This window comes from Paralichthys olivaceus, chromosome 5 (assembly GCF_024713975.1).
Source record: "Paralichthys olivaceus isolate ysfri-2021 chromosome 5, ASM2471397v2, whole genome shotgun sequence".
Taxonomy (NCBI): Eukaryota; Metazoa; Chordata; class Actinopteri; order Pleuronectiformes; family Paralichthyidae; genus Paralichthys; species Paralichthys olivaceus.
Genome location: NC_091097.1, coordinates 21,452,315 through 21,479,988, shown reverse-complemented (window position 1 = coordinate 21,479,988; position 27,674 = coordinate 21,452,315). Strand labels below are relative to the sequence as shown.

The 27,674-nt window shown below is 42.0% G+C and overlaps 6 non-coding genes and 3 pseudogenes across 6 annotated transcripts; all 9 read left to right on the top strand.

Annotated features, from left to right (window-relative positions):
• The first annotated feature begins 3,632 nt into the window (after nt 1–3,632).
• Nucleotides 3,633–3,751, top strand: LOC138410192 (5S ribosomal RNA). Its single transcript, XR_011242988.1, has one exon. It is a non-coding gene; the product is annotated as a 5S ribosomal RNA (ribosomal RNA).
• A 6,796-nt stretch (nt 3,752–10,547) lies between these two features.
• LOC138410191 (5S ribosomal RNA) lies at nt 10,548–10,666 on the top strand. Its single transcript, XR_011242987.1, has one exon. It is a non-coding gene; the product is annotated as a 5S ribosomal RNA (ribosomal RNA).
• Nucleotides 10,667–11,156: 490 nt separating this feature from the next.
• On the top strand, nt 11,157–11,275 carry LOC138408154 (5S ribosomal RNA). The gene has a single exon (XR_011241472.1). It is a non-coding gene; the product is annotated as a 5S ribosomal RNA (ribosomal RNA).
• Nucleotides 11,276–11,765: 490 nt separating this feature from the next.
• LOC138410190 (5S ribosomal RNA) lies at nt 11,766–11,884 on the top strand. Its single transcript, XR_011242986.1, has one exon. It is a non-coding gene; the product is annotated as a 5S ribosomal RNA (ribosomal RNA).
• Nucleotides 11,885–12,374: 490 nt separating this feature from the next.
• LOC138410189 (5S ribosomal RNA) lies at nt 12,375–12,493 on the top strand. Its single transcript, XR_011242985.1, has one exon. It is a non-coding gene; the product is annotated as a 5S ribosomal RNA (ribosomal RNA).
• A 490-nt stretch (nt 12,494–12,983) lies between these two features.
• On the top strand, nt 12,984–13,092 carry LOC138409874 (5S ribosomal RNA; annotated as a pseudogene).
• A 6,786-nt stretch (nt 13,093–19,878) lies between these two features.
• LOC138408116 (5S ribosomal RNA) lies at nt 19,879–19,997 on the top strand. The gene has a single exon (XR_011241434.1). It is a non-coding gene; the product is annotated as a 5S ribosomal RNA (ribosomal RNA).
• A 490-nt stretch (nt 19,998–20,487) lies between these two features.
• Nucleotides 20,488–20,596, top strand: LOC138409386 (5S ribosomal RNA; annotated as a pseudogene).
• A 6,787-nt stretch (nt 20,597–27,383) lies between these two features.
• Nucleotides 27,384–27,492, top strand: LOC138409385 (5S ribosomal RNA; annotated as a pseudogene).
• Nucleotides 27,493–27,674: the final 182 nt, after the last annotated feature.

Here is a 27,674-nt window from a genome sequence, read left to right as displayed (position 1 = left end):
GATGGCAAGTATGATTTGGGGGAATATATAAAGAAGAAAGATGAACTGAAAGAGATAGAACAGGGAAAGTGCAAGGGAGCAATAATTAGAAGTAAGGCAAGAGATGCAGTAGAGGGGGAAAAATGTACAGGTTATTTCTTAGGGCTAGAGAAGGTAAGGCAAAAGAATAATTATTTTGAGCAAGTGGAGGGAAAGAGAGGGGAAAGAATAACTGACTTTGTAGGGATAGTGGAAAGAGTAGGAGAATTCTATAGGGAGTTATTTAAGAAAGAAGAAGTAGATGAGGAGAGTAGCAGGCAGGTGATAGAAAAGATGGAAGCTAGGCTGAGTGATGAGGATAGAGAAGGATGTGAAGGAGAGATAACTAAAGGAGAGATAGGGAAAGCAATAGATGAGTTAGGCAGGAATAAAAGTCCAGGGATAGATGGGATAATAGGAGAGTTTTATATAGAGTTTAAGGAAGAATTAGTGCCAGTGTTAGATAGATTATTTAGGTATATAGAAGAGAAGGGAGAGATGCCACACAGCATGACAATAGGGCTAGTTAGTATAATTTACAAAAAAGGGAGCAGGGACAAATTAGAAAACTACAGACCACTCACAATGTTAAATGGTGATTATAAAATACTAGCAAAGGTGTTAGCAAATAGGATAAAGGGGGTTATAGGGACGGTGGTGGGAAGCACACAAGCATATAGCATACCAGGAAGAGACATAGCCGACACAATAAGCAGTATTAGGGACACCATCACACACATGAAGGGGAACAAAATAGGGATAGTAGCGAGTTTGGATCTGAATAAAGCATTTGATAGAGTAGATCATGGGTATTTATATAAGGTATTAGATAAAGTGGGTTTTGGAAATAGGATGATAGGATGGATAAGGAGGATGTATGAAAGAGCAGCGAGTAAGATAAAAATAAACGGGATAGTGACAGAGGAGTTTAGATTAGAGAGATCAGTTAGACAGGGATGTCCGCTATCGGCTCTGCTGTACGCCTTGTCAGCAGAGCCGCTAGCGGCACTAATATTGCAAAATAGAGGGATTAAGGGCATAGAACTACCGGGTGGACAGATGAGCACGCTATATCAATATGCAGACGACACAACAGTGACAGTTAGGGACAAAGAAAGTGTAGTAGAGGTTTTAAAAAGTGTAGAGCAGTATGGTAGGGCATCAGGAGCAAAAGTAAACATAGAGAAATCAGAGATAATGTACATAGGGGAGAACAGAGAAGAGAGGGAGGAGATCAGAATGAAGGAAAACAAAGGGTATATGAAGGTGTTAGGTGTAAATTTAGGGATAGAAGAGAAAGAAGGGAGAGATAGGCAGTATGAGGGGATAGTGAATAGGATTAGAAAGACGTTAGGGTTTTGGAAGAGAAGAGGATTGAAGCTAAAAGGGAAGGTAATTGTAGTAAATTGTTTAATAATGAGCAAGCTGGTGTATGTGATGAATGTGATGGATGTGCCTGAGAAAGTGATGAAAGAAGTGGGAGGGATGGTGAGTGACTTTTTGTGGGATGGGAAGGGGGTTAGAATAGCAAGGGAAGTACTAGAAAACGAGTATGAAGACGGGGGACTGAAACTGGTTAACTTAGAGAGAAAAAAAAAGCACTGAGGGTGAAAATGATGGTGAGATACTTAAAGAATAAAAGTGATCAGGTGTGGAAGGTGTGTTTAACAGAAGCTATCAACAAAACTGGAGGGTGTGGTGAGAGTGGAGTGTATATGAAAATGAAAAAAGGGATGTTAGATGGAGTGACTGATTATTACAAAGAGATGCTGGGAGCGTGGGGAGAGTTTCTGAGTTTCGTGAAGTATGAATGCAAAAATGTAAAGCAGGTATGGGAGCAGCCAGCGTTTTTAAATCCAAAAATCACAGTGGAGGGGGAGACCATCTTTAACAGGGTAATATGGAGAGCAGGGATAAGGAAGGTGAGGGACATGGTGTACGAGTACACACCGGGTTTTATGAGGGCACAGGTGATTGTAGATGAGGTCAGGGGGAATGGGGATGAAATATGGCCGGGTACAGCTGAAGGGGTCATAGAAAAAATAAAAAAAGCAATGCCCAAAGAATGGATGGAAATGATTGAGAGAGAGAACGTGAACGGAGGAGAAGATGAAATAGATATGTATGTAGGGGAAGGGGAGTGCAAGTTGAGTCTGAAGGATGTAAAAACAAGGATGATATATGAATGTATGAGGGAGAAAGAACTGAGGAGGCCGGCTGCAGAGAAAGTGTGGGTCAAAGTAATGAATAACATGGATGCAAAGCAAATATGGACCAATCTGAGAGTGAAGTGGAACACGACTGAATGTGAACACTTTGACTACATGCTAAGGCACAACAGGATATACAACAACCTGATAAAGAGCAAGTTTGACCGGGAGGTGGGAAAGGAATGTGACGTATGTGAAGTGGGAGTGGAGACATGTATGCATGAGTTTGTTGAATGTGGGGAACTAAGGGTGTACTTTGGGAAAATAAGGGAGTTAATAAATAGGTGCTGGGAGGGAGACTTTGTGGGGAGGAGCGAATGGAAGAAGCTGTGGTTGTTTGGCGTGGTGGAGAGAAAGAGAGGATGCAATGTAAATCTGTTAAACTATGTCCTGAGCCACGCACGATATGCAGTGAAACTAAGGAGAAACACTGCGCAGTATGAAAGGAGAAAATGTGACGTGTGGAATGTTTTTAAAAATTTGACAGAAAGGGATGTGAAAGTGATGCACAGCTACATTGGGAAAGACGACTTTCAGAAAGGGTTTGTGGACGGGAGCACCTTCATAGAAATAACGAATGGAGATGTGAATGAGGTGAGAATGGATTTTGGTTAAGATTTGTTTTGGGGCTTTTTGTTTTTGGTTGGTTTTATTGCTTTTATTGATTTGTGTGTTTCCTGTATCGAGTGATGTATACATGTGAAAAGTTAAGACCTGACAGAGGCAAACATGTAAAGGAACGATGTAAAAAACAAATGTATGTAAAAAAAAATGTAAATTCAATCTATTTTTGATAATAAAAGAAAAAAAAAAAAAAACACGCCCGATCTCGTCCGATCTCGGAAGCTAAGCAGGGTCGGGCCTGGTTAGTACTTGAATGGGAGACCGCCTGGGAATACCAGGTGCTGTAAGCTTTTTAGACTTTTCTTTGCAGAGGGCGCTGTTGCTACTGCTTCAGAGGAGAGACCTCTTGGAAAGAGCAGGAAAGACTGTTCATCAAAGGAAAAAAGAATATGGAACCCTCACATCATCACTGAAAGGTGAAAGTGAGCATTCATCAGATTTGTTTCTAATCAAAACACTACTTTATTCATGTTTTATTAACATATCATTTTCAAATTGTCTTATTTGGAGAGAGCGATGAGAGAGCAGGGAGTTTACTCTGCATCAGGGAAACAACTGGATATGAAACACTGACAATATTGCTGAAGGTCATTTTTGAAAATTGTAATGATTTTTTTCTTGCAACGATATGACAAAATTGCACCTTGAGATTGATTTTGGAACAATTGACCCTCCCGCCCACCCACACCTCAAGATGCTATGGTTGCAAAGCAACAGAAGAACCATTGATGATGGTGATGATTCACATGTATAAAGGAGGTATTGTGGGTGGAGTTAATCGCTTACGGCCATACCACCCTGAACACGCCCGATCTCGTCCGATCTCGGAAGCTAAGCAGGGTCGGGCCTGGTTAGTACTTGAATGGGAGACCGCCTGGGAATACCAGGTGCTGTAAGCTTTTTAGACTTTTCTTTGCAGAGGGCGCTGTTGCTGCTGCTTCAGAGGAGACACCTCTTGGAAAGAGCAGGAAAGACTGTTCATCAAAGGAAAAAAGAATATGGAACCCTCACATCATCACTGAAAGGTGAAAGTGAGCATTCATCAGATTTGTTTCTAATCAAAACACTACTTTATTCATGTTTTATTAACATATCATTTTCAAATTGTCTTATTTGGAGAGAGCGATGAGAGAGCAGGGAGTTTACTCTGCATCAGGGAAACAACTGGATATGAAACACTGACAATATTGCTGAAGGTCATTTTTGAAAATTGTAATGATTTGTTTCTTGCAACGATATGACAAAATTGCACCTTGAGATTGATTTTGGAACAATTGACCCTCCCACCCACCCACACCTCAAGATGCTATGGTTGCAAAGCAACAGAAGAACCATTGATGATGGTGATGATTCACATGTATAAAGGAGGTATTGTGGGTGGAGTTAATCGCTTACGGCCAAACCAGCCCGAACGCCCTTGAACGCACCACGGAGTGACGTCAGCTTGACGCGGAAGTAGAGCACCACGGACGACCTACTCAGTACTTTTTTTCCAACTTCTTCACGATCTCTCTCTCTATTTTTCTATTTTTCTACTTTTCTTTTTCCTTTTTCCTTTTTTCTATGTGTGTATGCAGCTATCCAACCGGACGTTAGCGTTGTGATAGCTGACATTGATATATCTCCCCGTAACAGCGACGCGCTGTACGGGGGCTTCTGTGTCGGTCCCATGGAGGGAGCGGTGGAGGAGAACACGGAGCGGATGAGTAGCGCGGCTACCCCCGCTGTTGTGCTGAGCCAGAGCGGCGAAAGCACAGAGAGAGAGGTAAGGAAGTTGACCGTGAGTGTGGAAATGGAGGGAGAAAATGAGATCAGCGCAATGGAGCTCATGAGATGCGTGCGTGAGCTATGTGGAGGGCTGGTGGCGTGCAGATTTATTGGCAGGAATAAGTATGAGATGTCCATGAGCCATCCGAGAGGAAAAGACAGGCTCATGGAGGGATTTAAGATGGGGGACACCAGGATACACGCCAGGGAACTCACAAACGATGAGCTGGTAGTGTCATTTCTAAATCTCCCCTTTTATATAGGAGATGAAAAAATCCTGGAAAAATTGAAGGGGTGGGGAGTCTCGGCTGCATCACCAATAAAGAGGAGGATGTGGCCGGGAACCAATGTGGCAGATGGAACTAGGTTCATGAAAGTGAGATTCAATAACCAAGTGCAGTCATTGCCATATTCAACTAAATTTGAAACAGCACTGGGGAGCGAATATTTTAGAGTCATTCATGACAAACAGGTCAGGGTGTGCAGGATGTGCATCCAACCCGGGCACATAATGAGGGAGTGCCCTGAGTTCCAGTGCCATAGATGTGGAATTCAGGGACACTTTGCTAGGGAGTGCAGCCAAGGGAAGAAAAGATGTGAGATGTGTAAAAACCTAAATCAGAACTGCAGCTGCAAGGAAAGTGAGGCGGAAGGAGAAAAAAGTGAGGTGGATGAGAGCGGAGATGGGAGCGAGAGTGAAAACAGCGAGGACAGAGACACGGAGGACATGGAGAGTGTGGACGAGGGAGTTGAGGAGGGACCGGTGAGCACGAGCGGAGCAGGAGAGGTGCAGAAGGACGACGGGAGAGAGGAAAAGAATGGAGCGACGGAGGAGGCGGTGAAGGTGGACGCCGACAAGGAGAGAGGAGAGAGGGAGCCGGCGGAGAGGAAGGTGACGAGGAAAGGAAAGAGAGACGGAGCGGACAAGGCAGAACTGGAGACCGAGGAGAAAAGGCAAGGAAAGGATGCAGAGGTGGACGCAGGCAGGAGGAGAGGAGAGAAGATGCGGGCGGCGACGGCAGAGGAGAAGGACAAAACGGAAGGAAAGGAAGACGGAGCGGACAAGGCAGGCATGGAGACGGAGGAGAAGGAGGAGAAAAGGCGAGGAAAAGACAAGACGGGGGAGAGGAGGAAAGTGACGGACGGAGCGACTCCCACAGAGGCCGGTGAGGAGTCACACGCGTCACAAACGGTAGATTCCGAAACTGATATGGAACTGTCTGAGAAAATAACGCAAATTAGGAAGCGACAGAATACAGAGAGGCACAATAGGATGAATAAGAAAAGCAAAAATAAGAACAAAAAATGAAACTAAGCATCCTAATAATAATAATGATTGAAATAATATCAATTAATGCAAGAGGGCTAAGAAATAAAAGTAAGAGAGAACAGATGTATGGATTGGGGAAAAGTGACATAATATGTATCCAGGAGACACACTGGGATGAAAGGAGTATGAGAGAAGTGGAGAAGGAATGGATGGGAGATGTGTATGCAAGCAATGGTTATGGGGAAGCAGGGGGGGTAGCGATTTTAATAAAAAGAGGAGTGATAGAGGATGTGAGCAAGTGTGACGATGGGGAAGATGGCAGGATGATAGGGATAAAATTTAAATATAGGAATGAAAACATAAAACTGATAAATGTGCATGCACCAAATGAGGAGAAAGAGAGAAAGAGGATGTTTGAAAAAATGGGAACAATGTGTGATGGCAACTGTATGATAGTAGGAGACTTTAATGTGTGGTGTGGGAAATTGGATGTGGCGGAGAACATGTGTTTTAAGAATGATACATCGAGAGGAATGTTAGAAAAGATTAAAAGTGTGAAAGGACTGAGTGATGTATGGAGAGAAAGAAATCCTGAGGGGAGAGAGTACTCACGAATGCAAGTGGTGAAGGGAAAATTAAAACAGAGTAGGATAGATTTAGTATTGAGCACAAAGGGCATAGCAGAAAGGATAAGTGGTATAGATTACAAAATCACAACTATTAGTGATCACAAGGTGCTAAAATTTACAATAGGAAGGGAAACAGAGAGAAGAGGAGGGGGACTGTGGTGCATGAATGGGGAGTTGCTGAGAGATGAAAAATATAAAAAAGAAGTGAGAGAATACATAAGGTGGGAGAAGGATGACAGGATGTATGAGGAAGATATAGGGAGGTGGTGGGAAGGGGTAAAAGAGGGAGTACGGACCATGAGCATAAAACACAGTAGGAAGAGGGGGAAAACACAGAGAGAGAAGGAAAAAAAGTTAAAAGAGGAGTTGAGAGAAGAGGAAAAGAAAGCTGAGGAGGATGGCAAGTATGATTTGGGGGAATATATAAAGAAGAAAGATGAACTGAAAGAGATAGAACAGGGAAAGTGCAAGGGAGCAATAATTAGAAGTAAGGCAAGAGATGTAGTAGAGGGGGAAAAATGTACAAGTTATTTCTTAGGGCTAGAGAAGGTAAGGCAAAAGAATAACTATTTTGAGCAAGTGGAGGGAAAGAGAGGGGAAAGAATAACTGACTTTGTAGGGATAGTGGAAAGAGTAGGAGAATTCTATAGGGAGTTATTTAAGAAAGAAGAAGTAGATGAGGAGAGTAGCAGGCAGGTGATAGAAAAGATGGAAGCTAGGCTGAGTGATGAGGACAGAGAAGGATGTGAAGGAGAGATAACTAAGGGAGAGATAGGGAAAGCAATAGATGAGTTAGGCAGAAATAAAAGTCCAGGGATAGATGGGATAATAGGAGAGTTTTACATAGAGTTTAAGGAAGAATTAGTGCCAGTGTTAGATAGATTATTTAGGTATATAGAAGAGAAGGGAGAGATGCCACACAGCATGACAATAGGGCTAGTTAGTATAATTTACAAAAAAGGGAGCAGGGACAAATTAGAAAATTACAGACCACTCACAATGTTAAATGGTGATTATAAAATATTAGCAAAGGTATTAGCGAATAGGATAAAGGGGGTTATAGGGACGGTGGTGGGAAGCACACAAGCATATAGCATACCAGGAAGAGACATAGCCGACACAATAAGCAGTATTAGGGACACCATCACACACATGAAGGGGAACAATATAGGGATAGTAGCGAGTTTGGATCTGAATAAAGCATTTGATAGAGTAGATCATGGGTATTTATATAAGGTATTAGATAAAGTGGGTTTTGGAAATAGGATGATAAGATGGATAAGGAGGATGTATGAAAGAGCAGCGAGTAAGATAAAAATAAACGGGATAGTGACAGAGGAGTTTAGATTAGAGAGATCAGTTAGACAGGGATGTCCGCTATCGGCTCTGCTGTACGCCTTGTCAGCAGAGCCGCTAGCGGCACTAATATTGCAAAATAGAGGGATTAAGGGCATAGAACTACCGGGTGGACAGATGAGCACGCTATATCAATATGCAGACGACACAACAGTGACAGTTAGGGACAAAGAAAGTGTAGTAGAGGTTTTAAAAAGTGTAGAGCAGTATGGTAGGGCATCAGGAGCAAAAGTAAACATAGAGAAATCAGAGATAATGTACATAGGGGAGAACAGAGAAGAGAGGGAGGAGATCAGAATGAAGGAAAACAAAGGGTATATGAAGGTGTTAGGTGTAAATTTAGGGATAGAGGAGAAAGAAGGGAGAGATAGGCAGTATGAGGGGATAGTGAATAGGATTAGAAAGACGTTAGGGTTTTGGAAGAGAAGAGGATTGAAGCTAAAAGGGAAGGTAATTGTAGTAAATTGTTTAATAATGAGCAAGCTGGTGTATGTGATGAATGTGATGGATGTGCCTGAGAAAGTGATGAAAGAAGTGGGAGGGATGGTGAGTGACTTTTTGTGGGATGGGAAGGGGGTTAGAATAGCAAGGGAAGTACTAGAAAATGAGTATGAAGATGGGGGACTGAAACTGGTTAACTTAGAGAGGAAAAAAAAAGCACTGAGGGTGAAAATGATGGTGAGATACTTAAAGAATAAAAGTGATCAGGTGTGGAAGGTGTGTTTAACAGAAGCTATCAACAAAACTGGAGGGTGTGGTGAGAGTGGAGTGTATATGAAAATGAAAAAAGGGATGTTAGATGGAGTGACTGATTATTACAAAGAGATGCTGGGAGCGTGGGGAGAGTTTCTGAGTTTCGTAAAGTATGAATGCAAAAATGTAAAGCAGGTATGGGAGCAGCCAGCGTTTTTAAATCCAAAAATCACAGTGGAGGGGGAGACCATCTTTAACAGGGTAATATGGAGAGCAGGGATAAGGAAGGTGAGGGACATGGTGTACGAGTACACACCGGGTTTTATGAGGGCACAGGTGATTGTAGATGAGGTCAGGGGGAATGGGGATGAAATATGGCCGGGTACAGCTGAAGGGGTCATAGAAAAAATAAAAAAAGCAATGCCCAAAGAATGGAAGGAAATGATTGAGAGAGAGAACGTGAACGGAGGAGAAGATGAAATAGATATGTATATAGGGGAAGGGGAGTGCAAGTTGAGTCTGAAGGATGTAAAAACAAGGATGATATATGAATGTATGAGGGAGAAAGAACTGAGGAGGCCGGCTGCAGAGAAAGTGTGGGTCAAAGTAATGGATAACATGGATGCAAAGCAAATATGGACCAATCTGAGAGTGAAGTGGAACACGACTGAATGTGAACACTTTGACTACATGCTAAGGCACAACAGGATATACAACAACCTGATAAAGAGCAAGTTTGACCGGGAGGTGGGAAAGGAATGTGACGTATGTGAAGTGGGAGTGGAGACATGTATGCATGAGTTTGTTGAATGTGGGGAACTAAGGGTGTACTTTGGGAAAATAAGGGAGTTAATAAATAGGTGCTGGGAGGGAGACTTTGTGGGGAGAAGCGAATGGAAGAAGCTGTGGTTGTTTGGAGTGGTGGAGAGAAAGAGAGGATGCAATGTAAATCTGTTAAACTATGTCCTGAGCCACGCACGATATGCAGTGAAACTAAGGAGAAACACTGCGCAGTATGAAAGGAGAAAATGTGACGTGTGGAATGTTTTTAAAAATTTGACAGAAAGGGATGTGAAAGTGATGCACAGCTACATTGGGAAAGACGACTTTCAGAAAGGGTTTGTGGACGGGAGCACCTTCATAGAAATAACGAATGGAGATGTGAATGAGGTGAGAATGGATTTTGGTTAAGATTTATTTTGGGGCTTCTTGTTTTTGGTTGGTTTTATTGTTTTTATTGATTTGTGTGTTTCCTGTATCGAGTGATGTATACATGTTAAAAGTTAAGACCTGACAGAGGCAAACATGTAAAGGAATGATGTAAAAAACAAATGTATGTAAAAAAAATGTAAATTCAATCTATTTTTGATAATAAAAGAGAAAAAAAAAAAAAACACGCCCGATCTCGTCCGATCTCGGAAGCTAAGCAGGGTCGGGCCTGGTTAGTACTTGAATGGGAGACCGCCTGGGAATACCAGGTGCTGTAAGCTTTTTAGACTTTTCTTTGCAGAGGGCGCTGTTGCTGCTGCTTCAGAGGAGACACCTCTTGGAAAGAGCAGGAAAGACTGTTCATCAAAGGAAAAAAGAATATGGAACCCTCACATCATCACTGAAAGGTGAAAGTGAGCATTCATCAGATTTGTTTCTAATCAAAACACTACTTTATTCATGTTTTATTAACATATCATTTTCAAATTGTCTTATTTGGAGAGAGCGATGAGAGAGCAGGGAGTTTACTCTGCATCAGGGAAACAACTGGATATGAAACACTGACAATATTGCTGAAGGTCATTTTTGAAAATTGTAATGATTTGTTTCTTGCAACGATATGACAAAATTGCACCTTGAGATTGATTTTGGAACAATTGACCCTCCCGCCCACCCACACCTCAAGATGCTATGGTTGCAAAGCAACAGAAGAACCATTGATGATGGTGATGATTCACATGTATAAAGGAGGTATTGTGGGTGGAGTTAATCGCTTACGGCCATACCACCCTGAACACGCCCGATCTCGTCCGATCTCGGAAGCTAAGCAGGGTCGGGCCTGGTTAGTACTTGAATGGGAGACCGCCTGGGAATACCAGGTGCTGTAAGCTTTTTAGACTTTTCTTTGCAGAGGGCGCTGTTGCTGCTGCTTCAGAGGAGACACCTCTTGGAAAGAGCAGGAAAGACTGTTCATCAAAGGAAAAAAGAATATGGAACCCTCACATCATCACTGAAAGGTGAAAGTGAGCATTCATCAGATTTGTTTCTAATCAAAACACTACTTTATTCATGTTTTATTAACATATCATTTTCAAATTGTCTTATTTGGAGAGAGCGATGAGAGAGCAGGGAGTTTACTCTGCATCAGGGAAACAACTGGATATGAAACACTGACAATATTGCTGAAGGTCATTTTTGAAAATTGTAATGATTTTTTTCTTGCAACGATATGACAAAATTGCACCTTGAGATTGATTTTGGAACAATTGACCCTCCCGCCCACCCACACCTCAAGATGCTATGGTTGCAAAGCAACAGAAGAACCATTGATGATGGTGATGATTCACATGTATAAAGGAGGTATTGTGGGTGGAGTTAATCGCTTACGGCCATACCACCCTGAACACGCCCGATCTCGTCCGATCTCGGAAGCTAAGCAGGGTCGGGCCTGGTTAGTACTTGAATGGGGGACCGCCTGGGAATACCAGGTGCTGTAAGCTTTTTAGACTTTTCTTTGCAGAGGGCGCTGTTGCTGCTGCTTCAGAGGAGACACCTCTTGGAAAGAGCAGGAAAGACTGTTCATCAAAGGAAAAAAGAATATGGAACCCTCACATCATCACTGAAAGGTGAAAGTGAGCATTCATCAGATTTGTTTCTAATCAAAACACTACTTTATTCATGTTTTATTAACATATCATTTTCAAATTGTCTTATTTGGAGAGAGCGATGAGAGAGCAGGGAGTTTACTCTGCATCAGGGAAACAACTGGATATGAAACACTGACAATATTGCTGAAGGTCATTTTTGAAAATTGTAATGATTTTTTTCTTGCAACGATATGACAAAATTGCACCTTGAGATTGATTTTGGAACAATTGACCCTCCCGCCCACCCACACCTCAAGATGCTATGGTTGCAAAGCAACAGAAGAACCATTGATGATGGTGATGATTCACATGTATAAAGGAGGTATTGTGGGTGGAGTTAATCGCTTACGGCCATACCACCCTGAACACGCCCGATCTCGTCCGATCTCGGAAGCTAAGCAGGGTCGGGCCTGGTTAGTACTTGAATGGGAGACCGCCTGGGAATACCAGGTGCTGTAAGCTTTTTAGACTTTTCTTTGCAGAGGGCGCTGTTGCTGCTGCTTCAGAGGAGACACCTCTTGGAAAGAGCAGGAAAGACTGTTCATCAAAGGAAAAAAGAATATGGAACCCTCACATCATCACTGAAAGGTGAAAGTGAGCATTCATCAGATTTGTTTCTAATCAAAACACTACTTTATTCATGTTTTATTAACATATCATTTTCAAATTGTCTTATTTGGAGAGAGCGATGAGAGAGCAGGGAGTTTACTCTGCATCAGGGAAACAACTGGATATGAAACACTGACAATATTGCTGAAGGTCATTTTTGAAAATTGTAATGATTTTTTTCTTGCAACGATATGACAAAATTGCACCTTGAGATTGATTTTGGAACAATTGACCCTCCCGCCCACCCACACCTCAAGATGCTATGGTTGCAAAGCAACAGAAGAACCATTGATGATGGTGATGATTCACATGTATAAAGGAGGTATTGTGGGTGGAGTTAATCGCTTACGGCCATACCACCCTGAACACGCCCGATCTCGTCCGATCTCGGAAGCTAAGCAGGGTCGGGCCTGGTTAGTACTTGAATGGGAGACCGCCTGGGAATACCAGGTGCTGTAAGCTTTTTAGACTTTTCTTTGCAGAGGGCGCTGTTGCTGCTGCTTCAGAGGAGACACCTCTTGGAAAGAGCAGGAAAGACTGTTCATCAAAGGAAAAAAGAATATGGAACCCTCACATCATCACTGAAAGGTGAAAGTGAGCATTCATCAGATTTGTTTCTAATCAAAACACTACTTTTTTCATGTTTTATTAACATATCATTTTCAAATTGTCTTATTTGGAGAGATCGATGAGAGAGCAGGGAGTTTACTCTGCATCAGGGAAACAACTGGATATGAAACACTGACAATATTGCTGAAGGTCATTTTTGAAAATTGTAATGATTTTTTTCTTGCAACGATATGACAAAATTGCACCTTGAGATTGATTTTGGAACAATTGACCCTCCCACCCACCCACACCTCAAGATGCTATGGTTGCAAAGCAACAGAAGAACCATTGATGATGGTGATGATTCACATGTATAAAGGAGGTATTGTGGGTGGAGTTAATCGCTTACGGCCATACCACCCTGAACACGTCCGATCTCGGAAGCTAAGCAGGGTCGGGCCTGGTTAGTACTTGAATGAGAGACCGCCTGGGAATACCAGGTGCTGTAAGCTTTTTAGACTTTTCTTTGCAGAGGGTGCTGTTGCTGCTGCTTCAGAGGAGACACCTCTTGGAAAGAGCAGGAAAGACTGTTCATCAAAGGAAAAAAAGAATATGGAACCCTCACATCATTACTGAAAGGTGAAAGTGAGCATTCATCAGATTTGTTTCTAATCAAAACACTACTTTATTCATGTTTTATTAACATATCATTTTCAAATTGTCTTATTTGGAGAGAGCGATGAAAGAGCAGGGAGTTTACTCTGCATCAGGGAAACAACTGGATATGAAACACTGACAATATTGCTGAAGGTCATTTTTGAAAATTGTAATGATTTTTTTCTTGCAACGTTATGACAAAATTGCACCTTGAGATTGATTTTGGAACAATTGACACTCCCGCCCACCCACACCTCAAGATTCTATGGTTGCAAAGCAACAGAAGAACCATTGATGATGGTGATGATTCACATGTATAAAGGAGGTATTGTGGGTGGAGTTAATCGCTTACGGCCATACCACCCTGAACACGCCCTTGAACGCACCACGGAGTGACGACATCAACCATCGACCCGGAAGCAAGCCACCACGGGTGGCTGCGGAGGAACTATTTTTCTTTTTTTTTTTTTTCTCTTTTCCAGCTTTTCTTCTACTCTCTCTACATCTCCCTATTTTTCTACCTCATATATGTAAATCCAACCGGACATTAGTGTTGTGATTGTCTTGTTGTGTGTATGTGTGTGTCCCCCGCGGCAGTGACGCACTGTGAGGGGGAATCGTAGCCTGCTAGGAAGTGCTCCCGAGACAATGGCAGAGACAAGCACGGAGCGGCGGAGTTTAACCGCTGACACCCACGGAGGTGACAGCGGTGGAGAGACGGAGCTGACGCAGGGTAAGTGCTGCAAAATAAATGAGAGGAACCACAGGGGGCAGACAGTGATGGTAGAGATGGAGGGCGAGGACACGGCTATGGAGCTGATGCGTTGCGTACGCGAGCTATGTGGAGGGCTACTGGCGTGCCGACAGATAACCGAAAAAAAATATGAAATGACGATGAGCCATCCGAAAGGAAAGGACAGGCTCATGGAAGGCTTTAAGATTGGGGAGAATCGGGTGCACGTCAGAGAGCTAGTAAATGACGAGCTAATAGTGTCTTTCATGAATCTGCCATTTTATATTGAGGACAGGGAGATACTGGCAAAGCTACAACTCTGGGGAGTATCAGCAGTATCTCCCATTAAAAGAAGGATGTGGCCAGGGACAAATGTAGCTGATGGGACAAGGTTCCTGAAAGTAAAATTTAATAATGAAATACAATCACTGCCGTATTCCGCGAGATTTGACACAGCGCTGGGAGCTGAGTACTTCAGGGTGCTGCATGATAAGCAGGTGAAGGTGTGCAGGTTGTGCATTAAACCAGGGCACATAATGAGAGAGTGCCCTGAATTTCACTGCAACAGATGTGGAGTGCAGGGTCATTATGAAAGGGAATGCATGCAGGGGAAGAAGAGATGTGAACTATGCCAGAACCTTATGAGTGAATGCAGATGCAATAAGAGTGAGGCAGAAGATAACACAAGTGAGAGTGGACAAGAAAGTGAGAGCGGAGGCAGTGAGGAGGGGGAGGCAGAGTATATGGAAAGTGAGGAGGAGGGAGCCGGAAAAGAAACGGAGGAGACAGAGAAAGAGGATGCAGGCAAGCAGGAAGGAGAGATGCCGACAGAGGAGACGGAAGGCGGAAAGAAAGATGGAGCGAACCGGAAGGAAAGGAAGGAGAGAACGAAAGGAAACAACGAGGAGGAGAATGCGGGAAGGAGGAGAGGAGCGCTGGCACGTGAGGTGAGGACAGAAGGGACGGCAGACAGGAGGAGTGACGGGGTGGAGAAGAAAGGTCCCAAAACGAAGGAGACGAGAGGGCCAGAGAAGGGGGCGACTGTCGAAAGGCAAGACGGAAAGGAGGAAGCAGGCCCGGGGAGAACGCGACGAGAGGATGACACAGGAAGGACGGAGAATGCACTGAGTGGAGCTAAGCCCACAGAGACTGCAGAGGAGACTACCACACCACAGACGGTAGGATCCGAAACAGACATGGATATAGAGGAACAAATGAAACAACTAAGAAAAAGACAGAATACTAAGAGGCATACGAGGAATAATAAGAAAAGTAAAACTAAGGAAATAACAAAATGAAAGTAAAAATAATAATAATGTTAACAATAATTTCAATAAATGCAAGGGGGCTAAAGAACAAAAACAAAAGACATCAGATATATGGGAAGAGTAATTATGACATAATATGCTTACAGGAAACACACTGGAATGAGAGATGTATGAAAGAGGTGGAGGATGAATGGAGGGGAGAAGTATTTGCAAATAATGGAGATGGGAATGCGAGGGGTGTAGCAATATTAACAAAAAAAGGAGTGATAGGGAATGTGAGAAGGTGTGAAGATGAGGGAGATGGGAGGATGATAGGGATCAAATTTGAATATACGAATGAGGAAATGAAGCTGGTAAATGTGTATATGCCGAATGAGGAGAAAGAAAGAAAGGTGATGATTGAAAAGATGGGAACGATGTGTGATGACAACTGCATGATTGTAGGGGACTTCAATGTGTGGTGTGAGAAACTGGACGTGTCAACAAACATGCACTTTAAAAATGACACAACAAGAGAGGTATTAAAAAAATTAAAAAGTATGAAAGGACTGAGTGACGTATGGAGAGAAAGAAATCCAGAGAGGAGAGCGTTCTCAAGAACACAACTGGTAAAAGGGGAATTAAAACAGAGTAGGATAGATTTAGTATTAAGCACAAAAAGCATAGCAGAAAGGATAAAAGGTATAGAATATAGAACCACAACGTATAGTGATCATAAGGAGTTAAAATTTACAATAGGGGGGGGGGGACAAAGAGAAGAGGAGGGGGAGTGTGGTGCATGAATGGTCAGTTGCTTAAAGATGAAAAATATAAAAAAGAAGTGAGAGAATATATAATGTGGGAGATGAATGACAGTATGTATGAAGAAGACACAGGGAGGTGGTGGGAAACATTGAAACAGGGGATAAGGAACATAAGCAAAAAACACAGCAGGAACCGGGGAAAGAAAGAGAGAGAGAGAGAGAAAAGGTTAAAAGAGGAGGTAGAGGAAGAAGAGAAGAAAGCAGGGGAAGGGGGTAATTATGACATTGAGGGATACATAAGGAAGCAAGACGAACTAAAAGAAATAGAAAAAAGGAAATGTAAAGGAGCAATAATAAGAAGTAGAGCTAAATATTCTATAGAGGGAGAAAAAAGTACAGGGTATTTCTTAGGGCTAGAGAAGGTGAGACAGGAGAAAAATTATTTTGAGCAAGTGGAGGGAAAGAGAGGTGAAAAAATAACCGACTTTGTGGGGATAGTGGAAAGAATAGAAGATTTTTATAGAGAGTTATATAGGAAAGAGGAGGTAGATGCTGAGAGCAGCAAGTAAGTGATAAACCAGATGGATGCTAAATTGAGTGATGAGGATAGGGAGATGTGTGAAGGAGAGATCAGTAAGGATGAGATAAAGATAGCAATAAATGGGTTAGGGAGAAATAAAAGTCCAGGGATAGATGGGATAATAGGAGAATTCTATATAGAATTCAAAGGAGAACTAGCGCCAGTGTTAGAGAAACTATTCAGAAATATAGAGGAGAAGGGAGAAATGCCGCACAGTATTATAACGGGATTAGTTAGCATAATTTACAAAAAAGGGAGCAGGGACAAACTAGAAAACTACAGACCACTGACAGTGTTAAATGGAGACTACAAAATATTCGCAAAGGTGTTAGCAAACAGGATTAAGGAAGTGATAGGGACAGTGGTGGGAAAAACACAAGCATATAGCATACCAGGAAGAGACATAGCGGACACAGTAAGTATTATTAGGGACACAATAACATACATGAAGGAGAACAATGTAGGGGTAGCAGTCAGTTTAGATCTTAACAAAGCATTCGATAGAGTAGATCATGGTTATTTAAACAAAGTATTAGAGAAGGTGGGATTCGGAGGTAGGATGATAGGATGGGTTGGGAGATTGTACGAGGGAGCAGCCAGTAGGATCAAAGTCAATGGGATAATAACAAATGAATTCAGATTGGAAAGGTCAGTCAGGCAGGGATGTCCGCTATCAGCTTTGCTATACTCACTGTCGGCAGAGCCGTTGGCGGTGCTCATCCTACAAAAAAGGAGGATAAAAGGCATAAAGCTACCGGGTGAAAAGGAGAGCACACTATAACAGTATGCAGACGATACGACAGTGACAGTGAGAGATAAGGAAAGCGTGATAGAGGTATTACAAAGCGTAGGACTGTATGGCAGGGCATCAGGAGCACGACTAAACATAGAAAAATCTGAAATAATGTATTTTGGAGAAACAAGAGAAGGGATGGAAGAGACAGGATTGAAGGAAAACAAAGATTATTTCAAGGTGCTAGGAGTTAATATAGGAATTAAAGGAAAGGAAGGGAGAGACAGGCAATATGAAGGGATAGTGAACAGTATCAGGAAGACATTAGGATTTTGGAAGAAAAGAAGATTAAAACTAAAAGGGAAGGTGATAGTGGTAAATTCGCTCATAATGAGTCGGCTGGTATATGTGATGAATGTGATGGATGTGCCTGAGAAAGTGATGAAAGAGGTGGAAGGGATAGTAAACGATTTTTTGTGGGAAGGGAAGGGAGTTAGAATAGCAAGGAAAGTACTAGAAAATGAGTATGAGGACGGGGGACTGAAACTAGTTAATTTAGAGGGAAAAAAGAAAGCACTAAGGGTGAAAATGATGGCGAGATACTTAAAAGATAAAAGGGATCAAGTGTGGAAGGTGTTTTTGGGAGATGCAATAAATAAATGTGGAGGATGCGGAGAGAGTGGATTGCTCATGGAACTAAAAAAAGGAATGATGGATGGGGTGACTGAAATATACAAAGAGATGCTTGGAGCATGGGGAGAGATTTTGAGAGGAGTGAAGTATGAATGCAAGAATGTGAGACAGGTATGGGAGCAACCAGTGTTTTTAAATCCAAAGATTATGGCACAGGGAGAAACTATTTTCAACAGGGTGATATGGAGGGCAGGGATAAGAAAGGTAAGGGATATGGTGTATGAGTACATACCAGGTTTCACGGGAGCACAGGTTATTGTGGATGAAGTTAGAGGGAATGGGGAGGAAATATGGCTGGGCACAGCAAAAGGAGTAATAGAGAAAATAAAGACAGCAATGCCTAAAGAATGGATGGAAATGATTGAGAGAGAGAGCGAGGTGAGGGGGGAAGATAAAATAGAGATGTATGTGGGAGAAGGAGAATGCAAGGTGAGACTGGCAAATGTGAAAACCAGAGTGTTTTATAAATGTATGAGAGGGAAAGAGATAAGGAGACCGGCTGCAGAGAAAGTATGGATCAAAGTTATGAATGGAATGGATGTGGAGAGCATATGGGAGAATCTGGGAGTGAAATGGAATAGCATTGAATGCAAACACTTTGATTTCATGCTAAGGCACAACCGGATTTTAATAATCTAATAATAAGTAAGTTTGACTGCAAAGTTGAAAAGGAATGTGATGTATGTGGGGAGGGAGTGGAAACATGTATGCATGAGTTTGTTGAATGCAAAGAACTAAGGGGATATTTTGAAAAAATAAAGAAATGAATCAATAAATGTTGGAAAGGGGAATGGGCAGAGAGAATGGAATGGAAGAAGCTGTGGCTGTTTGGTGTGAATGAAAGAAAGAAGGGATGCAATGTAAACCTTATGAACTATGTACTGAGCCATGCAAGGTATGCAGTTAAAATAAGAAGGAACAAGGCTCACTACGAGAAAAGGATTGGTGATGTATGGACTGTTTTTAAAAACGTAACAGAAAGAGATGTGAGACAGATATGGGGCTATATTGCAGAAGACGAGTTCAGAAAAGGATTTGTGGATGAAAGTACTATTATTGAAATAATAAATGGAGATGTGAATGAGGTGAGAATGAATTTTGGTTAAAAGGGATGTTTATTTTTATGATTCGATTTTGATTTTATTAATTTATTGATTTGTGTGTTTTTCTGTGAAGTAAATAATATGCAAGTAAAATGTACAGGCCTGGAAACGGGATGACATATTACAAAATGTGTTTAAATGTAATGTACATAAATATGCATAAAATGTAAATGTAAACTATTTTTGATAATAAAAGAAAAAAAAACAAAAAACACGCCCGATCTCGGAAGCTAAGCAGGGTTGGGCCTGGTTAGTACTTGAATGGGAGACCACCTGGGAATACCAGGTGCTGTAAGCTTTTTAGACTTTTCTTTGCAGAGGGTGCTGTTGCTGCTGCTTCAGAGGAGACACCTCTTGGACAGAGCAGGAAAGACTGTTCATCAAAGGAAAAAAGAATATGGAACCCTCACATCATCACTGAAAGGTGAAAGTGAGCATTCATCAGATTTGTTTCTAATCAAAACACTAATTTATTCATGTTTTATTAACATATCATTTTCAAATTGTCTTATTTGGAGAGAGCGATGAAAGAGCAGGAAGTTTACTCTGCATCAGGGAAACAACTGGATATGAAACACTGACAATATTGCTGAAGGTCATTTTTGAAAATTGTAATGATTTTTTTCTTGCAACGATTTGACAAAATTGCACCTTGAGATTGATTTTGGAACAATTGACCCCCCCGCCCACCCACACCTCAAGATTCTATGGTTGCAAAGCAACAGAAGAACCATTGATGATGGTGATGATTCACATGTATAAAGGAGGTATTGTGGGTGGAGTTAATCGCTTACGGCCATACCACCCTGAACACGCCCGATCTCGTCTGATCTCGGAAGCTAAGCAGGGTTGGGCCTGGTTAGTACCTGAATGGGAGACCACCTGGGAATACCAGGTGCTGTAAGCTTTTTAGACTTTTCTTTGCAGAGGGCGCTGTTGCTGCTGCTTCTGAGGAGACACCTCTTGGAAAGAGCAGGAAATACTGTTCATCAAAGGAAAAAAGAATATGGAACCCTCACATCATCACTGAAAGGTGAAAGTGAGCATTCATCAGATTTGTTTCTAATCAAAACACTAATTTATTCATGTTTTATTAACATATCATTTTCAAATTGTCTTATTTGGAGAGAGCGATGAAAGAGCAGGAAGTTTACTCTGCATCAGGGAAACAACTGGATATGAAACACTGACAATATTGCTGAAGGTCATTTTTGAAAATTGTAATGATTTTTTTCTTGCAACGATATGACAAAATTGCACCTTGAGATTGATTTTGGAACAATTGACCCTCCTGCCCACCCACACCTCAAGATTCTATGGTTGCAAAGCAACAGAAGAACCATTGATGATGGTGATGATTCACATGTATAAAGGAGGTATTGTGGGTGGAGTTAATCGCTTACGGCCATACCACCCTGAACACGCCCGATCTCGGAAGCTAAGCAGGGTCGGGCCTGGTTAGTACTTGGATGGGAGACCGCCTGGGAATACCAGGTGCTGTAAGCTTTTTAGACTTTTCTTTGCAGAGGGCGCTGTTGCTGCTGCTTCTGAGGAGACACCTCTTGGAAAGAGCAGGAAATACTGTTCATCAAAGGAAAAAAGAATATGGAACCCTCATATCATTACTGAAAGGTGAAAGTGAGCATTCATCAGATTTGTTTCTAATCAAAACACTACTTTATTCATGTTTTATTAACATATCATTTTCAAATTGTCTTATTTGGAGAGAGCGATGAAAGAGCAGGGAGTTTACTCTGCATCAGGGAAACAACTGGATATGAAACACTGACAATATTGCTGAAGGTCATTTTTGAAAATTGTAATGATTTTTTTCTTGCAACGTTATGACAAAATTGCACCTTGAGATTGATTTTGGAACAATTGACACTCCCGCCCACCCACACCTCAAGATTCTATGGTTGCAAAGCAACAGAAGAACCATTGATGATGGTGATGATTCACATGTATAAAGGAGGTATTGTGGGTGGAGTTAATCGCTTACGGCCATACCACCCTGAACACGCCCTTGAACGCACCACGGAGTGACGACATCAACCATCGACCCGGAAGCAAGCCACCACGGGTGGCTGCGGAGGAACTATTTTTCTTTTTTTTTTTTCTCTCTTTTCCAGCTTTTCTTGTACTCTCTCTACATCTCCCTATTTTTCTACCTCATATATGTAAATCCAACCGGACATTAGTGTTGTGATTGTCTTGTTGTGTGTATGTGTGTGTCCCCCGCGGCAGTGACGCACTGTGAGGGGGAATCGTAGCCTGCTAGGAAGTGCTCCCGAGACAATGGCAGAGACAAGCACGGAGCGGCGGAGTTTAACCGCTGACACCCACGGAGGTGACAGCGGTGGAGAGACGGAGCTGACGCAGGGTAAGTGCTGCAAAATAAATGAGAGGAACCACAGGGAGCATACAGTGATGGTAGAGATGGAGGGCGAGGACACGGCTATGGAGCTGATGCGTTGCGTACGCGAGCTATGTGGAGGGCTACTGGCGTGCCGACAGATAACCGAAAAAAAATATGAAATGACGATGAGCCATCCGAAAGGAAAGGACAGGCTCATGGAAGGCTTTAAGATTGGGGAGAATCGGGTGCACGTCAGAGAGCTAGTAAATGACGAGCTAATAGTGTCTTTCATGAATCTGCCATTTTATATTGAGGACAGGGAGATACTGGCAAAGCTACAACTCTGGGGAGTATCAGCAGTATCTCCCATTAAAAGAAGGATGTGGCCAGGGACAAATGTAGCTGATGGGACAAGGTTCCTGAAAGTAAAATTTAATAATGAAATACAATCACTGCCGTATTCCGCGAGATTTGACACAGCGCTGGGAGCTGAGTACTTCAGGGTGCTGCATGATAAGCAGGTGAAGGTGTGCAGGTTGTGCATTAAACCAGGGCACATAATGAGAGAGTGCCCTGAATTTCACTGCAACAGATGTGGAGTGCAGGGTCATTATGCAAGGGAATGCATGCAGGGGAAGAAGAGATGTGAACTATGCCAGAACCTTATGAGTGAATGCAGATGCAATAAGAGTGAGGCAGAAGATAACACAAGTGAGAGTGGACAAGAAAGTGAGAGCGGAGGCAGTGAGGAGGGGGAGGCAGAGTATATGGAAAGTGAGGAGGAGGGAGCCGGAAAAGAAACGGAGGAGACAGAGAAAGAGGATGCAGGCAAGCAGGAAGGAGAGATGCCGACAGAGGAGACGGAAGGCGGAAAGAAAGATGGAGCGAACCGGAAGGAAAGGAAGGAGAGAACGAAAGGAAACAACGAGGAGGAGAATGCGGGAAGGAGGAGAGGAGCGCTGGCACGTGAGGTGAGGACAGAAGGGACGGCAGACAGGAGGAGTGACGGGGTGGAGAAGAAAGGTCCCAAAACGAAGGAGACGAGAGGGCCAGAGAAGGGGGCGACTGTCGAAAGGCAAGACGGAAAGGAGGAAGCAGGCCCGGGGAGAACGCGACGAGAGGATGACACAGGAAGGACGGAGAATGCACTGAGTGGAGCTAAGCCCACAGAGACTGCAGAGGAGACTACCACACCACAGACGGTAGGATCCGAAACAGACATGGATATAGAGGAACAAATGAAACAACTAAGAAAAAGACAGAATACTAAGAGGCATACAAGGAATAATAAGAAAAGTAAAACTAAGGAAATAACAAAATGAAAGTAAAAATAATAATAATGTTAACAATAATTTCAATAAATGCAAGGGGGCTAAAGAACAAAAACAAAAGACATCAGATATATGGGAAGAGTAATTATGACATAATATGCTTACAGGAAACACACTGGAATGAGAGATGTATGAAAGAGGTGGAGGATGAATGGAGGGGAGAAGTATTTGCAAATAATGGAGATGGGAATGCGATGGGTGTAGCAATATTAACAAAAAAAGGAGTGATAGGGAATGTGAGAAGGTGTGAAGATGAGGGAGATGGGAGGATGATAGGGATCAAATTTGAATATACGAATGAGGAAATGAAGCTGGTAAATGTGTATATGCCGAATGAGGAGAAAGAAAGAAAGGTGATGATTGAAAAGATGGGAACGATGTGTGATGACAACTGCATGATTGTAGGGGACTTCAATGTGTGGTGTGAGAAACTGGACGTGTCAACAAACATGCACTTTAAAAATGACACAACAAGAGAGGTATTAAAAAAATTAAAAAGTATGAAAGGACTGAGTGACGTATGGAGAGAAAGAAATCCAGAGAGGAGAGCGTTCTCAAGAACACAACTGGTAAAAGGGGAATTAAAACAGAGTAGGATAGATTTAGTATTAAGCACAAAAAGCATAGCAGAAAGGATAAAAGGTATAGAATATAGAACCACAACGTATAGTGATCATAAGGAGTTAAAATTTACAATAGGGGGGGGGGGGGACAAAGAGAAGAGGAGGGGGAGTGTGGTGCATGAATGGTCAGTTGCTTAAAGATGAAAAATATAAAAAAGAAGTGAGAGAATATATAATGTGGGAGATGAATGACAGTATGTATGAAGAAGACACAGGGAGGTGGTGGGAAACATTGAAACAGGGGATAAGGAACATAAGCAAAAAACACAGCAGGAACCGGGGAAAGAAAGAGAGAGAGAGAGAGAAAAGGTTAAAAGAGGAGGTAGAGGAAGAAGAGAAGAAAGCAGGGGAAGGGGGTAATTATGACATTGAGGGATACATAAGGAAGCAAGACGAACTAAAAGAAATAGAAAAAAGGAAATGTAAAGGAGCAATAATAAGAAGTAGAGCTAAATATTCTATAGAGGGAGAAAAAAGTACAGGGTATTTCTTAGGGCTAGAGAAGGTGAGACAGGAGAAAAATTATTTTGAGCAAGTGGAGGGAAAGAGAGGTGAAAAAATAACCGACTTTGTGGGGATAGTGGAAAGAATAGAAGATTTTTATAGAGAGTTATATAGGAAAGAGGAGGTAGATGCTGAGAGCAGCAAGCAAGTGATAAACCAGATGGATGCTAAATTGAGTGATGAGGATAGGGAGATGTGTGAAGGAGAGATCAGTAAGGATGAGATAAAGATAGCAATAAATGGGTTAGGGAGAAATAAAAGTCCAGGGATAGATGGGATAATAGGAGAATTCTATATAGAATTCAAAGGAGAACTAGCGCCAGTGTTAGAGAAACTATTCAGAAATATAGAGGAGAAGGGAGAAATGCCGCACAGTATTATAACGGGATTAGTTAGCATAATTTACAAAAAAGGGAGCAGGGACAAACTAGAAAACTACAGACCACTGACAGTGTTAAATGGAGACTACAAAATATTCGCAAAGGTGTTAGCAAACAGGATTAAGGAAGTGATAGGGACAGTGGTGGGAAAAACACAAGCATATAGCATACCAGGAAGAGACATAGCAGACACAGTAAGTAGTATTAGGGACACAATAACATACATGAAGGAGAACAATGTAGGGGTAGCAGTCAGTTTAGATCTTAACAAAGCATTCGATAGAGTAGATCACGGTTATTTAAACAAAGTATTAGAGAAGGTGGGATTCGGAGGTAGGATGATAGGATGGGTTGGGAGATTGTACGAGGGAGCAGCCAGTAGGATCAAAGTCAATGGGATAATAACAAATGAATTCAGATTGGAAAGGTCAGTCAGGCAGGGATGTCCGCTATCAGCTTTGCTATACTCACTGTCGGCAGAGCCGTTGGCGGTGCTCATCCTACAAAACAGGAGGATAAAAGGCATAAAGCTACCGGGTGAAAAGGAGAGCACACTATAACAGTATGCAGACGATACGACAGTGACAGTGAGAGATAAGGAAAGCGTGATAGAGGTATTACAAAGCGTAGGACTGTATGGCAGGGCATCAGGAGCACGACTAAACATAGAAAAATCTGAAATAATGTATTTTGGAGAAACAAGAGAAGGGATGGAAGAGACAGGATTGAAGGAAAACAAAGATTATTTCAAGGTGCTAGGAGTTAATATAGGAATTAAAGGAAAGGAAGGGAGAGACAGGCAATATGAAGGGATAGTGAACAGTATCAGGAAGACATTAGGATTTTGGAAGAAAAGAAGATTAAAACTAAAAGGGAAGGTGATAGTGGTAAATTCGCTCATAATGAGTCGGCTGGTATATGTGATGAATGTGATGGATGTGCCTGAGAAAGTGATGAAAGAGGTGGAAGGGATAGTAAACGATTTTTTGTGGGAAGGGAAGGGAGTTAGAATAGCAAGGAAAGTACTAGAAAATGAGTATGAGGACGGGGGACTGAAACTAGTTAATTTAGAGGGAAAAAAGAAAGCACTAAGGGTGAAAATGATGGCGAGATACTTAAAAGATAAAAGGGATCAAGTGTGGAAGGTGTTTTTGGGAGATGCAATAAATAAATGTGGAGGATGCGGAGAGAGTGGATTGCTCATGGAACTAAAAAAAGGAATGATGGATGGGGTGACTGAAATATACAAAGAGATGCTTGGAGCATGGGGAGAGTTTTTGAGAGGAGTTAAGTATGAATGCAAGAATGTGAGACAGGTATGGGAGCAACCAGTGTTTTTAAATCCAAAGATTATGGCACAGGGAGAAACTATTTTCAACAGGGTGATATGGAGGGCAGGGATAAGAAAGGTAAGGGATATGGTGTATGAGTACATACCAGGTTTCACGGGAGCACAGGTTATTGTGGATGAAGTTAGAGGGAATGGGGAGGAAATATGGCTGGGCACAGCAAAAGGAGTAATAGAGAAAATAAAGACAGCAATGCCTAAAGAATGGATGGAAATGATTGAGAGAGAGAGCGAGGTGAGGGGGGAAGATAAAATAGAGATGTATGTGGGAGAAGGAGAATGCAAGGTGAGACTGGCAAATGTGAAAACCAGAGTGTTTTATAAATGTATGAGAGGGAAAGAGATAAGGAGACCGGCTGCAGAGAAAGTATGGATCAAAGTTATGAATGGAATGGATGTGGAGAGCATATGGGAGAATCTGGGAGTGAAATGGAATAGCATTGAATGCGAACACTTTGATTTCATGCTAAGGCACAACCGGATTTTTAATAATCTAATAATAAGTAAGTTTGACTGCAAAGTTGAAAAGGAATGTGATGTATGTGGGGAGGGAGTGGAAACATGTATGCATGAGTTTGTTGAATGCAAAGAACTAAGGGGATATTTTGAAAAAATAAAGAAATTAATCAATAAATGTTGGAAAGGGGAATGGGCAGAGAGAATGGAATGGAAGAAGCTGTGGCTGTTTGGTGTGAATGAAAGAAAGAAGGGATGCAATGTAAACCTTATGAACTATGTACTGAGCCATGCAAGGTATGCAGTTAAAATAAGAAGGAACAAGGCTCACTACGAGAAAAGGATTGGTGATGTATGGACTGTTTTTAAAAACGTAACAGAAAGAGATGTGAGACAGATATGGGGCTATATTGCAGAAGACGAGTTCAGAAAAGGATTTGTGGATGAAAGTACTATTATTGAAATAATAAATGGAGATGTGAATGAGGTGAGAATGAATTTTGGTTAAAAGGGATGTTTATTTTTATGATTCGATTTTGATTTTATTAATTTATTGATTTGTGTGTTTTTCTGTGAAGTAAATAATATGCAAGTAAAATGTACAGGCCTGGAAACGGGATGACATATTACAAAATGTGTTTAAATGTAATGTACATAAATATGCATAAAATGTAAATGTAAACTATTTTTGATAATAAAAGAAAAAAAACAAAAAACACGCCTGATCTCGGAAGCTAAGCAGGGTTGGGCCTGGTTAGTACTTGAATGGGAGACCACCTGGGAATACCAGGTGCTGTAAGCTTTTTAGACTTTTCTTTGCAGAGGGTGCTGTTGCTGCTGCTTCAGAGGAGACACCTCTTGGAAAGAGCAGGAAAGACTGTTCATCAAAGGAAAAAAGAATATGGAACCCTCACATCATCACTGAAAGGTGAAAGTGAGCATTCATCAGATTTGTTTCTAATCAAAACACTAATTTATTCATGTTTTATTAACATATCATTTTCAAATTGTCTTATTTGGAGAGAGCGATGAAAGAGCAGGAAGTTTACTCTGCATCAGGGAAACAACTGGATATGAAACACTGACAATATTGCTGAAGGTCATTTTTGAAAATTGTAATGATTTTTTTCTTGCAACGATATGACAAAATTGCACCTTGAGATTGATTTTGGAACAATTGACCCCCCCGCCCACCCACACCTCAAGATTCTATGGTTGCAAAGCAACAGAAGAACCATTGATGATGGTGATGATTCACATGTATAAAGGAGGTATTGTGGGTGGAGTTAATCGCTTACGGCCATACCACCCTGAACACGCCCGATCTCGGAAGCTAAGCAGGGTCGGGCCTGGTTAGTACTTGGATGGGAGACCGCCTGGGAATACCAGGTGCTGTAAGCTTTTTAGACTTTTCTTTGCAGAGGGCGCTGTTGCTGCTGCTTCTGAGGAGACACCTCTTGGAAAGAGCAGGAAATACTGTTCATCAAAGGAAAAAAGAATATGGAACCCTCATATCATTACTGAAAGGTGAAAGTGAGCATTCATCAGATTTGTTTCTAATCAAAACACTACTTTATTCATGT